Source organism: Schistocerca nitens, chromosome 3 (genome assembly GCF_023898315.1).
Source record: "Schistocerca nitens isolate TAMUIC-IGC-003100 chromosome 3, iqSchNite1.1, whole genome shotgun sequence".
Classification (NCBI taxonomy): domain Eukaryota; kingdom Metazoa; phylum Arthropoda; class Insecta; order Orthoptera; family Acrididae; genus Schistocerca; species Schistocerca nitens.
This window is the reverse complement of record NC_064616.1, coordinates 523,839,207-523,855,021: the sequence shown is the minus strand read 5'-3', so window position 1 is coordinate 523,855,021 and position 15,815 is coordinate 523,839,207. Positions and strand designations below refer to the sequence as shown.

The 15,815-nt window shown below is 43.6% G+C and overlaps 1 protein-coding gene across 1 annotated transcript in view; it reads left to right on the top strand.

Annotated features, from left to right (window-relative positions):
- Positions 1-217: 217 nt before the first annotated feature.
- LOC126249646 (GTP-binding protein Di-Ras2) overlaps positions 218-15,815 on the top strand; it is an 872,182-nt gene continuing 856,584 nt past the window's right edge. Inside the window, exon 1 of the mRNA XM_049951325.1 lies at positions 218-287. The gene's annotated coding sequence lies outside the window, so the exon portion shown is untranslated. The remainder of the gene's footprint in view (positions 288-15,815) is intronic.

The following is a 15,815-nucleotide window of genomic DNA, read 5'->3' as shown; positions in this document are numbered from 1 at the left end:
GTCCGAGGCAGGATTTGAAACTGCGACCGTAGCGGTCGCGCGGTCCCAGACTCAAGCGCCTAGAACCGCCCGGCCACTCCGGCCGGCCGCTAGTTACATCACAAGATTCTTTTCCTCTTAATTGAAACAGATTGCCTCTAAAATACTTTATCTAGCTGTATTTCTAGATTTTTGAATGTCAAAATGTGTTTTAAAATATCGTTAATTGTGTGTCTGCAGTTCCGGTCATCTCTGAAAGGGGCCAGTGAAGCAGCAACTGGTGTGACGTGTTTTCCTGTAGCTGTTTGGTAAGTAGCGCACAGCCAATAGCTCGTCAAGTACACAGACGTTGTTGTTAATGTTATCATTTTCGGCAACAAACGTGAGTCGGCTATAGTTAGAACTAAATAGTTCCACTTCCGCATCAAGTGCTTATGATCTCTTAGCATTACCCGCAGAATCAGGTCATTGGCGAATTTAGGCCGAAGTGCATCAGGTGCCGAACGAAAGGTACGATTAACTTCAATGGATGGGATTTTTTGACTGACGGCATGTCGCTCATGCCTGCAGATGGAATGCGGCTCGTAACGTTCCGGCGCGCAACTGTACAATGCAGGCGATGCCAATAACGTTGATACACATACTCTGTCGACGCTACAACAACAAAATGGATATAACCCAATTTCAGGATTTTCTTAAGTGAACGCCAAGTGATACAGCCAATCTTTAAGTGGATTTCAAAAATATCTCTTACAGTAGCGTTACAGAATTTAAAATCGTCATTTGAGGATCGTGGAAGTACATTGGGCAACAGTAGTAAATGTTTCGAGATTCTACAGACAAACATTTATTTATTATGAGGGCATTATTCTTTGAGCTGTGGAAAGAGCGAGGACAAACGTGTTTTGACTTAAAATTAAAAGGAGATAACCATTAACTGAGCATATTGAGTACACTAATTTAGAGCGTCACTATTTCCGGTGAAGCACAAGAATACATACGTAGTAAAGCGTCGGTCCACTGCCATGGAGTTGATCAATGTCAGTTAAACATGCGACAGCGTAATGACACAGTCGAATGTCGGAAAATTATTGCACCGTGATGCGTTACGATAAATGTTTTCTTAGAACTGTGAGCAGTCTCTATTATTTTGCGTCGAGACATTGCAGCTTCTTCCTTCAACAAGCATCAGGTACGATCGGAAGTTATGACTGAGTGCACGATTATACATAAAATCAGATTTGGGTCATATTTTATTCACAAATCAGCGTTTCTTCTCACATTACTATGTGCTTCTTTTTCTGCATTAAGGCTGACTTGGGAGTAGTGTTTGAAAGTCGCGCATCACACTTTCATAAGTCAATCTGCAGCGTCACCGGTCGTTGCAATATGCGTTCTACTGCATAGGCTACCCACAAGTGATGTACTTATCGCCTTACTGGTGAGACAGGTTCGTTCTAACGGTTATAAGCGATTATTTTATAGTTTTGCAAATGTACTGAAGATTGCATCATCTGAATGACCTCTCTTCATACATGCCGCCGCTGTGGCCGAGTGGTTCTAGGCGCTTCAGTTGGAAACCGCGCTGCTGCTACGGTCGCAGGTTCGAATCCTGCCTCGGGCATGGATGTGTGTGATGTCCTTAGGTTAGTTAGGTTTAAGTAAGTCTAAGTCTAGGGAACTGATGACCTCCGATGTCAAGTCCCATAGCGCTTAGAGCCATTTGAACCATCTTCTTACGTATTCATAGATTTCAACGATTGATTTGTATCGAGAACCAACCTATTATCTACAGGTCATATAAAATTTGTACACCTCAACATATTTATTACGTGTGGCAGATTTTGACTCAGTCCTCTTATGACAGTTTATTTAGAGACTTATTTACATTCTTAATATCTAAATTTCTATGATACGGCAACGTAGCATCTTTATTTCGTAGCTTCTCACATTTTTAGGTTCAAATGGTTCAAATGGCTCTAAGCTCTATGGGACTTAACATCTGAGGTCATCAGTCCCCTAGACTTCGAACTACTTAAACCTAACTAACCTAAGGACATTACACACATCCACGCCAGAGGCAGGATTCGAATCTGCGACCGCAGCAGCAGTGCGCTTCCAGACTGAAGCGCCTAGAACCGCTCTGCCACCGCGGCCGGCTTCTCACATTTTTAGCTTATGGAATTCTTCGTACTTAACGTCTCCGGTGTCGTATTACAAAGAAGCACCTGCAAGGTGGCTTCTATTATTTCTTCCATAATTTTTTATCATGTCCAGTGCAGACTTTGACATAATTCCAGGATTTCCTTCTAATAACAGAAAAGCTTGCATTACTGAATGTATGGCTGTTGTTAGTGCCTCTGGAACGTGACTCTCGTTTCCCATAGGGTTGGTAAACCTATTATATCAAAGGAGATTTACGTGTGATACAATGTTTAGCTAACCACTACAGGTGTTGAATGTAACTTTAAGACATTTAGGAAAATACTGTTGTTTCGAAAGAGTTGCAGGAAAGATATTTCGGAGTATTTGAGCCATAAAGAACAAGTATTCAGTTCTGAGGACGAAGATACCGAGCGCAGAAAGAAAAATTTCACAAGCGTTGCACAATACACCTACTAATAAAGCTTTGAGGGATGGAACGTATCTGCCGTGATTCAGTGACCATGTTTTAAGGATATTACGAAGCATAAGCGAGCTTCAGCCTAATTTCATCGAAGTCCGTAGCGTTGTTAACTTACAAAATCGGAACGAATCCAAAATAGTTGAAAGTGAACAATGCGACAGGTGCTATACTCATTCGAAAGTAAAATTTCAGTGAACGTCTGATAAAATATTCTAGGACATCTTGTTTAACTGTAAAGTCAATAAACGGATGAAAATTATCGATCTAGACACTCGGTGATCAGATCACATTGCCACAGAAACGGAAGATAACTCACTGAATGTGAAATAGAATTCAGTCTTCAGATGATACTTCACTGCAGAAAATCGAGATGTGATTCTCCCTTTCAGTCATCGCTAAATGGCGAAATTGCTGATACTGGGGCAAGTGACGGCGGAGTAGAAAATCATATCACTCAACAGACGAGACGCTTCTACACCTGGCAAGAGGATTTGCTAACGTGCCGCCCTTCAAGCTGAAGGTTACCATAGACCGTCGGAACAAAATCCGCAGGTCACTCCCGACTTCAGTTAGGTTCGTCGGACAGATGCAAATTTTTGTTGGAATACATCGCTGAGATCAGCCCGGAGCGAAATATGTAACACGATTCAGGGTCTCGCATTATGAATAATTTTGGGAACAAATGTCTACCCATTGGGAATTAACATGGATTCCACAAGCAGAGTTCTCGTGAAACGCTGCTACCGCTATTCGTCTATGAAACCCAGAAGGCTGTAGGTAGTGGTGGACAGGTTAATGCAGTGTTAGTTGGATTACAGAATGCATTCGATACAGTTCCATGCTTTCAATTGCTGAGAAAAACGCGAGCTTACAGATTATTGAAACAGATTCGTGACTAGATTCAGAACTTCTGAACAGAGCACTCAACATCTCCTTCGTAAAGAGGCGATTAAGTTAAAATCGAACGTAACTATTGGGTAAAAAAAACAGTGCCTTCATGTAAAAATGGTTGCCGTTGCCAACGATACCATGATTGTACCCATGCGCGCACCTAATTTTTGGAAGAAAAACTAGAGCCACAAATGTCTTCACTCAAGGCTCCAGATACATGGAAGTCGCATGAGGAACGATAGGAACTGTATTGAGGATGTGTAGGGGCTTCCCAACGAAATTTTTTCCAGTTTAGTCGAAACAACCTTGGCAACATGTAGGCGGACGGAAAGGTTCACTTCTAGGTACAATCGAGGTTTCGTAGGCAACTGCGAACGTTTTTCCATGAAGGCGTTGACCGTCTTGTCTCACAGTAGGATAAATCTATTAACAGTTATAGCGATAACTTTTGAAATAATAAACAGTTTACTACCTTTTTGTCCATGTGCCTCGTATTCGGTTCACTTCTCCTTACTATACTGGCCTATATTCTACTGAATATCGCTGGAAGTTGGGCGAAGTGGTTCGCGGACCTGTTGATTCGTGTGGAAAAATTACAACACTATAAAACTGTAGCAAAATGGAGAAAGACTAGCAGGTGGAGTCAATCTCATAGTCCGTACATCGCCGTTGTAGTTGCATCCTCTTCTCTGAATCGCTGTAGAGGTCCAGCATCAGTACTCGAATGTAGGATGACCTGCAACTGGGATGCTGAGGGAGGAGAGATCCACCTAGGTGCCTGGTAGTGACCGCCGATTCAGTAATGCCTACGGCACTGAAGCGTGCCTATTTTTGCCGATCGATCGCGTCGATCGTTTTCTACGCCGAGTTCGGGGGTGCAAAGCCTTACATAATGGGGCGCCGTCGATTAATAATTTCGTCATGGTCAATTCTGGGGAAACAAACGTTACTTGTTTGTTGTGCCTTTACGCTGACGTTGGTCGTACTCTTTCTGTCCGCAGGTTCTTTATGAATCCACTCTGTTTGCAGGTAGGTGTGCCCTATAGTAGTAGGTACTCAGCTAGCCGCACTTTTAGCAGGGTGTTGTCCTCTCAAGACTCATTTGAGTGGCCTTATGCGAATGGTGAAGACAATCCACCATGCCACTAAAAATGCCTGATATACAGGGTGATCGGAAACAGTCTGTAAAGCTTATAAGGCTGTTGCAGCGTAAATTGAGCTAAGAAATAATTATAAAGAAAGAAGCTCGATCCGATGAGAGACGGTTTCGCCAAATGTATTCTTCGTTTGGTTTTCTAAGTCCGAACAAGATAGCGATAAAAAAATTGGCTACGGGACAGTAGTAAGGGTCGAATCCGAGATAAAGGCTGAGCAATGTCGTGCACTATTATCTACGCTGTGAGAAAAACTGATACTAATTCTATGTGGTGGCCAGTTTGAATTTACGTACCGAAAGGCCTGATTGGCTGATTTCAGTGTCTCCTATAGATCTAAGAGTGTAACTTGTAGACACATGGTTGACGGCATATGGAAGTCTGGATGTGGCCTTGAGGCGTGCTCGGGTAGCCTAATGGTAAAGCGACCACTCACGATAAGCAGGAGATCCGGGTTCGAGTACCGGCCTGGCACAAATTTTCATTTTCGTCATCCCATTATATTTTTGACTACCCTGTAGAGTCTTCGTGTGACATGATTCCCGAAAAGTCGCTCCACGGCATGCAATACCTCTGCTCCCATTGGCGGTTGGTCGGATGTCACCTGTTACAAGCAGCTGAGTTGCTTTCGAGCCGAAATTGAAAGCATGGGCCACAGTCTCTACGATCTCATCTAATGGCCACTTCTATCACTGTGAGGTAGTAGTCGAAGTTCTGAGAGGTAGATAAAGATCCGATGACATTCACATGCTGATTTGCCGAACGTATATCCTGATGGAGGAAGTTTACGAGCAGCTTAGTGGTTCAAATGGCTCTGAGCACTATGGGACTTAACATCCATGATCATCAGTCCCCTAGAATTTAGAACTACTTAAACCTAACTAACCTAAGGACATCACACAACACCCAGTCATCACGAGGCAGAGAAAATCCCTGACCCCGCCGGGAATCGAATCCGGGAACCTGGGAGCGGGAAGCAGCTTAGTACTTCGAGTTTCACTTTGCTGGCTGGGGACACATTCCTAAATGTCTGTGTGCCAGTATTTCTGCATATCACGGCATATAAAAATTGCATTCGCATTGCCGTGGTAGAACAGATGTCTGGATGACAGAACACATGCCACGACTGAAATACTCTGAGTAGTAAAGTTGGCACATATGGCTATGGCCACCCTCTGACTTCCTCCTAGTACATTGGCCTGTGCGTACCTAACGGTGGCATGCGTCAAAACGTATATCCAACGTTTCTCGCAGCAAGTCCACAATTCTGCATTACTAAACTGTGATATTACAACCTCGTTGTAAGGTATTGTTTGAGAGACGGCACTCACTCTGCGCAGAGCATCAGCAACAATGTTTTGGGTACCATTATATACTGGATGTTGCACGTAAAATGAATAACAAAATTAATATGGCTAAGCTGAACAGACAGATAAATGTGCTAAGGCTATGTAACAGCTAACATAGGTGACATGTAAATAGAACAATATAATTTTCAGCCATAAATCGAAAGTATTTCACTGCCTCAAATGCGGCCAAAAATTCCGTATAAATTGTGACCAGTAACGCCGTTCCATTTCAGATTTTTGGAGGGAAGCTATGTACATTTCTAGACTCTGTTTACGTACTGCTGCAGAACCGCACACACAGTGCGGACGGAAGATCTCTAAGTGTCCTCCAGCGGTAGGATGTGTTAACGAAGCTACCCACGCAAAGCTCGCATAAGATGCCTCTAACAGATCCTGTGGGCCTTTATTAGCTACAAGCGATGTGGTATTACGCATGGTGAGACAGGCTAGTAGCACCTGGGCTTCCGCTGTACAATATATCAAGTGGCTGTAAAAGTTCATATTTATGTATCATTGAGGTACTGCCACTATCAGTGGCATAAGATATTTCTACAGAGCGGCGAACATTCTGGGCGTCGACATATGACAGAGAAATATATCTTCTTTCTGACAATGGGCACATCTGTAGCATTTGATTATGCTCTTTACCTGAGTCGGTAATACTCCATATTCGGTTAAGCTGTGTAAGACTTCTTGGAGGCGACATTCCTGTTCTTTTTCTGGAGGCACCTAATGATTTCATCAATAAACTTCTGGATTTCATGTGAGTCGTTGCGCAACCCATACTACTTGTTTGGAAATGCATATATTTCTAACGATTGCGCAACGGAAACATTATTTCTCAGTCACTACTGGTATCCAACTGCAGATCTGGAAGAGATCCAAGGTGGAAAAACCATTCAAGTAGCAAACTGACAAGTAAAATATGAAATGCATCGCTCTTGAGAGCTATGGGGATTATCAGAGAGTTCAGCATTTTATAATCGCTAATGACCACAAGGAACTAGATTTTCTTGCCAGTAGTTGTTGCAACAGTAACGGCGATGTGATTTCCGACGGTCATTTTGTGCATGCCTGAATTATTGTGCTGAAATCCATCTTGGCGATAGGACGTGTGTAACGGGGAAAACTTCGCGGTCGAGAGAAAATAGGAGAGCAGGATGTGATGTGCGTAGTGTGTACTGTTGTGTGGCGTGGCGATTCTGGCCTACACGATGGGCCCATAACAGCCGGAAACTCCCTTAACAGTTCCATTATCGATGGCTGTCCTGTGACAATATGCACTCTCAGATCACTTTACTGAAATAAGTACCTGATTGTTCTTATTTCATCCACCGAGCGCAAGGCCATAGAAAGAACAAAAAATGGGTCCGTAATTAGTGTGCATCGAACATTCTTTTCCCCGTGGGCTGTGGGTGGGGTTTCTCCATACAAAAACCACTTGGTGGATAGCAACCTGGAGCGTGAAATTTCCGAGCCCACACATCAGCACAATCGTAGCCAGAACATTATGACCACCCACCTAATAGCCAATATGCCCATCTTTGAGCTGATAACAGCGGCAACGCGTCGTGGTGTGGAAGCACTGAGGCCATAGAAGGTTGCTGGGGGGAATTGGCACCATATTTGCACACACAAGTCACCTCATTCTCGTAAATTCCGGGGAGCGTGGTGATGAGCTCTGACGCCACGTTCAATCACATCCCAGGTGTGTTCGATCGGGCTCAAATCTGGCGAAAGGGTGGGGGGGGGGGCAGCATATCAATTGGTACTCGCCACTGTGTTCCTCGAATCACTTGGCCTTGTCACACAGTACATTATCTAGCTAAAAAATGCCACAGGCGTTGGGAAATATAGTCGTCACGAAAGGGTGTACGTGGTTTGCAACCTGTGTACGATACTCCCTGCCCGTCATGGTGCCTTGCACGAGCTCCATTAGACCCATGGATACCTATGTAAATGTTCTCCAGAGCGTAGACTAATGGAGCCGTCGCCAGCTTGATCCTTCCCTCAATACAGCTATCAAGCAGCTGTTCCCCTGGACAACGACGAATTCGCGCCCTCCCATCGGCATGATCTACGTCTACATCTACATATATACCATATATACTCCGCTAGCCACCAAGCAGTGTGTGGCGGAGGGCACTATTTGCGCCAAAGTCATATTTCCCCCAGGCTGTGCCATTCGCGGATCGCGCGAGGGAAAAACGACTGTCTGAACGCCTCAGTATGAGCTCTAATTTCCCTTATCTTTGAGTGGTGATCACTGCGTGATATGAAAGTTGGTGGTGATAATATAAGATCTATATCCTCGGCGAAGATCGGATTTTGGAATTTATTCTGCAGTCCCTTCCGTTTAGCGCGTCGTCTATCTGCACGTGTGTCCCACTTCATAGTTTCTATGAGAATTGTAACGCTCTCGCGATGGCTAAATGTACCAGTCACGAATCTTGCCGCTCTTCTTTGGACCTTCTCAAACTCGTGAATCAAACCCAACTGGTAAGGGTCCCATACAGACGAAAAATACTCTAAGACTGGATGAACTAAAGTATTGAAAGCAATTTCCTTTGTTGAAGGACTGCATCGCTTCAGGATTCTGCCAATAAACCGCAATCTAGAGTTCGCCTTACCCGTTACTTGTGTAATCTGATCGTTCCATTTGAGATCATTTCGAATTGTCACACCCAGATACTTGACGGATGTTACAGCTTCCAAAGACTGGGCATGTATATTGTACTCGTATATTAATGGGGATTTTTGCTTTGTTATACGCAGTAGGTTACACTTACTAGTATTGAGAGATAACTGCCAGTCATTACACCACGCATTTATTTTCTGCAAATCCTCATTGATTTGTTCACAACTTTCGTGTGATACTACTTTCCTGTAGACTACAGCATCATCGACAAACAGTATAATGCCGCTGTCAGTACCATCAACCAGATCGTTCATATAAATAGTAAAAAGCAGTGGACCTATTACGCTGCCCTGGGGCACACCTGATGTTACGCTTGTTTCTGTTGAAGCCTCCCCATTCCGGATGACATACTGCTCTCTGTCTGTTAGAAAACTTTCTATCCAACTGCATATATCACCGGATAGACCGTAAGCGCGCACTTTTTGGAGCAAGCGACAGTGCGGAACTGCGTCAAACGCCTTCCGAAAGTCGAGGAATGTGGCATCAACCTGGGAGCCGGCATCTAGAGCCTATTGTACATCATGCACAAAGAGGGCCAGCTGTGTCTCACGTGACCGCTGTTTCCTAAAACCATGCTGGTTTCTGCAGATGAGCTTCTCAGCGTCTAGAAAGGTCATTATGTCTGAACACAAAACATGTTCCATGATTCTACAACAAATCGATATCAGTGAAATTGGCCGGTAATTATGTGCATCCGATTTTCTACCGTTTTTATAAATTGCTATGACGTGGGCCTTCTTCCAGTCCTGCGGAACTTTCCGCTGTTCCAATAATCTCTGCTAGATGATGAATAAGAATGGTGCTATATTTGTAGCATAGTCAAAATAAAATCTTACGGGGATACCGTCTGGGCCAGATGCCTTCTTGGTGTCTAAGGATCTTAACTGTATTACAATCCCAGATACACTAAACACTATGTCAGCCATCCTTGCGTTTGTTTGATAGTTGAAAGGCGGAATGGTGCTGCAGTATAATAGAATAATGTCGTGTGACCCGTCGGGTAGACCGTTCGCCTGGTGCAAGTCTTTCGATTTGACGCCACTTCGGCGACTTGCGCGTCCGTGGGGATGAAATGATGATGATTAGGACAACACAACAACCAGTCCCTGAGCGGAGAAAATCTCCGACCCAGCCGGGAATCGAACCCGGACCCTGAGGATTGACATTCCGTCGCGCTGACCACTTAGGTACCGGGGGCGGACGGTGCTGCAGTCCTCTACCGTAAACGAGTTGTTGAAAGCTAGGTTTCGAATTTCGGCCTTCTGTTTATCATCATCCGTTACGTTACTCGTACTGTCAGCAAGAGAAGGTATTGAATTATTTGTAGTGTTCATAGATTGCACGTACGATCAAAATTTTTTGGGTTTTTTTAGAATCTGCAGAAAAAATATCGCTTTCAAATTCGTTAAAAGAATCTCTCATTGACCTTTTGACAGCCGCTTTCATTTCGCATAATTTCTGTTTGTCAGCGAGGCAGTGACTACGTTTAAAATGACCGTGCAAAATTCTCTGCTTTCTCAGCAACTTCCTAATATTTTTATTGAACCGAGGTGGATCCTTTCCCTCCCCTATATTTTTGCTAGGCACATATTTCTCTAATACGTGGTGGACAATACCTTTAAATTCCAAGCAAAGATACTCTATATCTTTGTGTCTCGCTGTGCATGATTGGAGCTGACTATGAAGACATTCACTAATGACATTTTTATTTGCTCCTCCGCCCCCCCCCCAAAAAAAACCTCTACGCTGTTTCTTTGGTTTTTTTGCAACTTCCACTGAAGCCACAACGACATTATGGTCGCAAATACCTTCCTCTAGATTAACTTCCTCAAAATGATCAGAAAAGATGAAGAAAGTATCGGGATTTATCAGACCATACAACTCTCTGCCACTGGGAAAATGTCCAGTGCCCATCGTCGTGTGCTCATTTCAGTCACAGTTGCCGATGCCGTGGTGTTAACATTGGTACATGCATGGGTTGTTGGCTGCGGAGGCCCATCGTTAGGACTGTTAGGTGCACTGTGTGTTCAGACCTACTTGTATTCTGCCCAGAATTAAAGTCTGATGTTGGTTCTGCCACAGTAAGCCGCCTGTCCTGTTTTACTAGTCTGCCCACATTACGACGTCTGAAATCTGTAATGAGGGACAGTCGACCAAGCCCACGACGTCTGGACGTTGTTTCTCTTTGGTTTCAGCACGTGTTGATAACACTCGCCGCAGCACTCTTCGAACACCCGACAAGTATTTCAGTTTCCGAAATACTCGTGCCGAGATTCCGAGCCTTCATAATCTGCCCTCAGTCAAGCTCAAATATATTGAGTGCCTTCCCCATTCTACACACAGACAGCGCGCGCATTGACACTGCATGCATCGTGCGTGTGTGTGACTGCCAGTCATTCCTCGACAGGTGACGCTGCTATCGCTTGGACGGGTTTATATCGATGGTAGGTCGGTGGTCATATGATGTGGCTGATCAGTGTATGACACGACCAACGCGGTGAACACCTGTGGAGCGACCACCTCTATGATCTTTTCCACATATTTTGGAAGATTAGTCCATTCAGTTTGCGTGTCACTGAAAGTAAGGACGTGGATTTATGACAAGCCGGACATACAAATGCAATGTAACACAGCGACAGGTACGTCTGGATCAATCAGCAGGTAGTGGTGGCGCAGTAATTGCGATGGTGTCCCGTCTCACAGGTAATTTTACGCAGCAGTGCATGTGACTTTTACTTGTGTGAGGGTAATAGCGCCAAAAGGTCTCTACTTTCAGACTTTCGTATACCTTTGTCATTGGGGCTATGTGATCATGTAGCTCACTTCATGGATGTTGTGGTTGTGTAAAAACTACATACATAAAGCTAACCATTTCCGACAAAGCGGTATGAATACCACCGACAAAATGAAATCAAGAATTCAGACCCTGTGAAATCAGCACAGATGCCGCGCGGGATTAGCCGAGCGGTCTAGGGCGCAGCAGTCATTGACTGTGTGGCTGGTCCCGGCAGAGGTTCGAGTCCTCCCTCGGGCATGGGTGTGCGTGTTTGTCCTTAGGATAATTTTGGTTATGTAGTGTGTAAGCTTAGGGATTGGTGACCTTAGCAGTTAAGTCCCATAAGATTTCACACACATTTGAACATTTTTTTCAGCACAGATATGCTAATGACATACTTGCTGAAATTCCAAGTAATCCAGAGTCAGCAGCTTCGAATATTGAAAGTGAATCAGATGACTCTGATCAACAACCACAACTTATTCCAACTGAAGAGAAGATAGTCCACCGTGAAGGGGCTGTGGATGAAAGTGTTTGTGTTGAAAGTGACAATGGTATGCGTAATGACAATGCAGAACTAATGGAGCATATCGAATGGGTGAAACAGATGCCTGCAAAAGCAACTATTCAGTTTTCACGTACTTATGGTTCAAATATTGTTTCTCAAAAAGCAAACACATCTGACATATTTGGCTGCTTATTTCGTAATGATTTACTTGACTATCTAGTATTTCATACCGAATTGTGCGCAACTCAAAAGCGTGCAGGATCCACAGCGTTGAGACCAGCTGATATTAACAAAATGAAGAAATTTATTCCCCTCAATTTACTAACGGGCTGATCATCTGTCCCAGCTCTCCGTGATACCTGTATTTCAGTTCTCATGCCTCAGATTTTCGTGGTTGCTGGTGCAGATACATGTGAATGATAACGATAAGCAGCCAAGAAAGGAGCAAGATACACCTACTGCTGGATTATCGTAGCGAGACCTACTCTGAAAGTTATAAACCAACAGAACATCTCGCTGTGGACGAATCGATGATTCGTTTCAAAGGTAGGTAAAACCTCGAGTAGTTTATGCCACAGAAATCCATAAAACGTGGGTACAATATTTTGTTACTGGCAAATGAAACTGGCTATGATTCCAAGTTTGCGCTCTACGCGAAGAAAATAAGCCAGGAGATAGAAAAGTGCTTAGGTTCCCGAGTTGTATGACATTTTATTTCAGAACTTGAAGGGAAAATGTGACAGGCTGTATTATGATAATTATTTTACATGTATACCCCTTATGCTCGATCTGAGGAAACAGGGGAATATATGCTTATGGGGCGGTGAGGAAAGGAAGAGTTTGGGTCCCAGAACACTTTGAGAAGGAAAAGAATGTGTCTCGTCTCGGGGAAAATTCGAGTTTCGCTGTAGCAGCCAAGGTATTACACCAGCAGTTTGGAAACATCTTACACCAAGACAGTTTCTTTCAAATTTACACAATACTGAAAAGGTAAGCACAACACTCGGAAATGTAAATTTGCTTTCATGCACAGATATTTAAAGGATTACAGTGCCTATATGGGGCTTGTAGGTAGGTCCGACATGTTAAAACCAGTCTAAGAGATTGACAGGAAGAGCAAACAGTAGTAGCACAGAATTTTGTGGCACTGTTGTAAATGTCTTCATCATTCATAGGGAACATTGCAATCACAAGCAAATATCCTTGAAGCAGTTCATACTGTCTGTAATTTTGCTGGTCTAGTTCGAGCATCTTCATCATCACCTAACGGCAAGAGGTCTCAGATCCAGCGGAACAGATTCAAGCCATTCGTTGCACCTGATAAACACTTTCACAATCCATCCCATATGCCAGAAAGAGGACCATCTCGAAGATGTTCACACTGTAGTTATGCTAATGTATCGCATCACACAAGATCAGTGTGTAAAACACATAATGTGGGTTTGTCCCACTGAATTTTACGAAAAATGTAGCCATGAAAATCATCATAATGAACCAGTGGTTTCACTTAGAAACCACCCAAAATACTTTATTATGAAATTCAAATTTTATTCTTATTATATCATGTTATTGCTTTTTGTGACAACAAAGACATATTTATATATTCATGGTCTCCAAAGGGTTCTAAAACACTACCTGTTAAGAAAAAATCAAAGCAAATTAATACTACGCCCACAAAAATAAAAGCTGTATCCAGATATTTAGGAGTTTTACTGAAAGAACGATTAAATTTGGGTTCTCACACAACGAAATGAATAAGAGAAATCGAAAAGTAATGACAGAACAATGCTTCGTATTACGACGCTATTTTACCTGCTATTGTGCGAGTATCACGGCTCATACGTTGATACTGCTAGCACCAGCATAAACATGCCTCGCATGAATACACACAATGCTTCGAATTGCGAGGTTATTTTAACTGCCACTGTGCGAGTTTCATAGCTCATACGTAGATACTGGTAGCACCAGCGCAAGCAGTAAACACAGTGTAACGAGGAGAATTCCCGTGGATGTGAAGAGTTTTTAGCACCACATCTGTAGATGCATTTCGAGTGATGTTTGAAATACATCCACTTGCCCAAACAATAAGAAGAAATCAGCTCTGTACTGGCTAATGAAGAATGACTAACACCTATTTCAGAATTCCGTGGTGTAGGCCACAAACTGAAAACAAACAAAAACCTGAATATCCATTCTTTGGCAGGAATATTGGAATGATGCCAAAAAACGAAGACGATCCTACAACTTATTCCCAAACATTAAACAAATTCTCGGATTACGACACATGAAACCCTCATGATGAATGATCCACGTTTTGACAGTCCACGATCCGTGTGTCACGTACTTGCACTAAATCAGATGGAAGGAAAGAAAGAAACGATTGTACCTGCGGAAAAGAAATCTAGAAAAGCCCTCTGCATACATGTGTGTCTCCTGCTGGCCGACAAGTGACTAAGCATGGAACACCAGATGTTAAGTAGATTCACCATCAGGAGCTAATATGATAGATCCTCGATAACACTGCTGAAACGATTCCAAAGGGCTTTGGAGAGACATCACCAATTGCACCAGCATACAACTACTGCACTACAGGAACATCAGTTTCCCTTCAGTAGCCGTCTGTACACCCAAGGAATCCTACACACCAGCGATCGTCGGGAATTGAATCGATGATCCAAACTGGATATAACATTGTGCCTTTGGACCAGGGGTCTCCATTGATTCACAGCTTATCTCGATGATCCTAAGTCCACTGCAAACGTAATTGGCGATGTTATTGGGACGATAAGGGATAATTCAGGTGTTTGTTGCGGAGCCCAATGTTCAGCAATATGTGCTGAACCATGTACTGTGTAACAGTTTTACCTACAACAGCATTGCACGCTATCCTCATTACAAGTGGGCAAATCTAAGACGTCTACTTTCTCTGATGACGCGTAGCTGTCCAACGCCTTGTTTATTCGTGTTTTCAGCGTCTTTCGGTCACTTCCCACAGGCGCTCATGAGGGTTGCAGGCGAACAGCGGACCAGCTTTACTTTTTCTGAGATGCTCGTTTCCAGGCGTCCAGACGTAACAATCTGCCTTTTCTGAAAGTCGCTTATGTTAGTGGATTTCCTCATTTGCAGCCCGTATCGCCGTTGAAATGATTTCCCATTCGTCTCTGACGCTGAGTAAGTGTCTGAGGGTAACAAACGGCGAAGGTTATTAGTCACCTATTCACCCTCCCCCCCCCTCCCGCCCCCCAGGACAGAAGCAGTGCATCCCGTCTCTCTGCGTATAGACTAAATTCTGTATGCAAGTCTTAGAAAGGGTTCCAATGTTTGTGCAGCGTGTATCTGAGGCGGAACTTGGGAAGCGGCCGAGTATATATCTACTGAGACGTGGGAAACCGCCTAAAACCACATTCAGGTTGGCTGGCTCACCGAACCCTCGTCGTTAATCGATTTGGGACCAGCATATCTCGGTCGCGTTAATATGCGTCACTGCCGGGGTGGTTCAGTCATTTCTGATCCGCTAATACACTTTACTTGCCACGTCACGTGTCTATGACGCCACCAGACATTCAGTCTCGTGTTGGACAGTGGTGATGATGTTCTGGATCATCAGTGCTGTAGTAGTAATAATAGCTATACTCACGGTGCTAACTTGTGTAGTTATTATTCAACCAAAAGTGTAAGTAGATGTATACTTGTAAACAAAAATCATGTCCTGTTTTACCAATAATAGATAAAAGGTTATAACATAGGATAAATACATCACTAGCGACTATAATTGCATCGCCAGGAAAGATAATAAATAAATAACGAAATTTAACTGGTACTTATTGTGCGTAT